The sequence below is a fragment of the Echiichthys vipera genome (assembly GCF_963691815.1).
Source record: "Echiichthys vipera genome assembly, chromosome: 19".
NCBI classification, from domain to species: domain Eukaryota; kingdom Metazoa; phylum Chordata; class Actinopteri; order Perciformes; family Trachinidae; genus Echiichthys; species Echiichthys vipera.
This window is the reverse complement of record NC_139844.1, coordinates 28,024,713-28,027,761: the sequence shown is the minus strand read 5'-3', so window position 1 is coordinate 28,027,761 and position 3,049 is coordinate 28,024,713.

The following is a 3,049-nucleotide window of genomic DNA, read 5'->3' as shown; positions in this document are numbered from 1 at the left end:
AATAGGAGCTGGGCCTTTGATCAGAGGAGCTCACCTGCACCCTGCAAACACGTCAGCGTGCTCTTCTCTATGAGAGCTGCGCCTGGAGGGGCCCGGCCGCTGCTGTGTGTGTGTGTGTGTGTGTGTGTGTACGCAGCACAGGAGAACACGCAGCTGCAGCCTGAGGTGTGAGTGTGACGCTCCCACAGCAGCACGGAGCACCTCCACGCGTCTGTGCAGCCTCATCAGGCCGGACGCTCCGCGCGGCTGCTGCTCCCTCTGTGTTCTTATGCTAAACACATTATTTCCCTCTCAGGAACACGTACAGCAAACAAAAGCATCAGCCACCCTTGAGTGATTCCCCTGTTCACAGTCAATGAGCGCTGTAGCCCTGCACGTGCTTGTGTGTGGCGTGGAGCCAGAACAGGAGCACGTTATCTGCACAGCAACAGCACGAGAGAAGCACCTCTCCTTCCTCCTCTCTGTGTTTCACCTCCACCTCATCGTTGTGCTGCTGTGCTGATGGATGGACGTGTCCTCATCAAAAGCAACTGAGCCGACCACAGCTTCATTCTGCAGGTGGAGCCGATCGACTTCCTGCAGCTGAGCAGGAAACCACACGTCCACGCCAACAGGGGAACGGCGTGGACGCTGTGACTCTTGACGTATCTCTTTGATGGACACGATCAACAGCTCCTGCTGATCACCCACTGAAGATGAAGTCGACACCACAGTGACGTCGATCCCTGCTGAGGTGTCAGAGAAGAGCTGATGTGAACACAGACGGAGCCGTGGAGTCTGTTCATCAGCTGATGTTCAGGATATCATGGTGGTTGTGCTGCACACTCACACACTTTATGAGTATGCAGCATTTGTGATGCAAAGTGAAGCCGTCTCCAAAGTTGCGATATTTCCCACGTGGCTACAAACCCATAAACAAACCACTAAAACCCACAGCTGTGATGAGAGAACTGGGTCCAGGGTCCAGGTCCAGGGTCCAGGTGAGGCCCTATTCACTCCCACTAAAGGTGCTCAGCGGCACTTGAGGCTAAACTCATCTACGCATCTAAGGATCCCCAGAGAACCGCCTGCTCCTGTGCAGCAGAGGCTTCTGCGTGCTGCGGCGGCTCGTTCCACTTCAGTGTTGCTGCTCCTTTCTCTGGGGAATCAAACCTGGAGCAGACACTGGGCTGTTAGCGCAGCAGGAGCACCACCGTGGAAGAATCCTGCACAACGAGTTTCATTCTTTGTCACCGGGCGAGAAAGCAGAGAAGGTGCGACCCGCTACAGCGACTGGATCATCAGCACTGATCAATAACCCCATCAGCACAGCGTGTCTCTTAACAGGAGCCATTTTGGGCTCTTTACACAAACACACACATGGAAATGAAACGGCACGCTTCACACAGTCGTATATCTCAACATGCACCGCGCGTTACTTCTTCTACGGGGGAAAATAGAGTCGGCTGCTGCTCACCGTAGTTGAGACCTGTTGTGGCTCAATATTGGTCCATATATAAGGAGCACTGAGACCTGTGGAGGTTTTTAGGTGCTCCTATAGTGAAGAGAATACGGTAAATAGTTTAAAAACAACTTTAACATGTTTTCAGCAACAGACGCTGAAACTGTCGAGTGAAAGTGAGATTGAAAAGCGTCTCACAGCGTTTGAAAGTGAGATTTTCCCCTAAGCCCCAAAAACGTCGAGTCATCACACGACCATGAAAGAAGCCCGGCGCTGCACTAAGTCGGGTCGGCTCCGGACGGGCTGACGTGACCTCAATCCGCTGCCTCACTGACGGCTGACTTCACGGTGGTCTCTGCCTGTAAGAGCGTCTCCTTCATCAGGTCTAAAGCCTCACACACACACACACACACACACGCACGCACACACACACACACACACACACGCTGCCTGTCACCGGCGTGGATTAACGGCGTGCTGCTTACAGGCGTCTGAGGCTGTCTGCTCTCTCTGAGTCATGAGCGGCTGCAGCTCTTCCCGGACCCAAAACTCACCCTGGAAACTCTTTAAAGACAGTTTCTGCAGAACTCATCCTGCTTTAGACATAAGCCCTCAAATCCGCCCTCTGCGGAGCGTTACCGAGTCAGAGGGCGTCTGAACGTGTTAACGCAATTAAAAGTAAGACCCCACACTTCCTTAAAAGTTCACAACATAGAAGCAAGGACAGTGATGAGCGTCCGGACCTCTGCAGGGGAACTCTTCCCTCTGTGCAGCTGTGACCAGCGTTCACTGACCTGTGGGTTGCAGGGATGCGGGTGCAGGGGCGCAGGTCTACAGCGGGGTCCAGAGCCATCTGTGAAGAGAACACAGCGGACATTAGGAGCCGTTCTTCTGTGAGCAAAACTGTGGTTAACACTGTGAAGAGGCCGCGTGGTGGCAGATCTGATCCCTCTAAAGGTTCATATCTCAGGAAATATGATCTGTGTAATATTTCTATTAGAACGCCGTCCGGCATCAAAGGAGATGTTTGGGGGCGCCATCGAAGATTAGAGAAACGTGTTGGGGCCTGGACTCAAACACTCTCGCTGGAATCAGCAGGGACGACCCTGAAAAAGACATTTCAGCGTTCACGGGCCTTCAAATGTGTGCAGGTTACCCATAATGCCCTGCACCAACACACCAACACACCCCTGTACCATCACAGACGCTGCTTTCGAACCTCGAGCTGAACACATTCTGGATCCTCTTCCTCTTTGGCGCGGAGGAAACGTCCAAACGTCAGAGCACACGTTGACTTTGGTAATCCACTGTAATGGACTTTACTATGAGAGGAGCTGGTGCAGGGGCCAGTAGGTAAGTCTTTAAAACACTCTTTAATAAACTCTGGCTTCACTAACTACGCTGATGACGCTTTGTTTTCTGTGAAACCTGAAATGACTCAAAGTCCAGACGTGTGCGTGTGCGTGTGCGTGTGCGTGTGCGTTTGAACCCCGTCATGAACTCACAGCAGGACATGAAAGAGGAGGAAACAGCATCACGGCGTTCTCACACGGTTCTCTCTTTCCCCTGAGCTCCAGGATCTTTACACGCTCGCCTGCTCTCCGACCC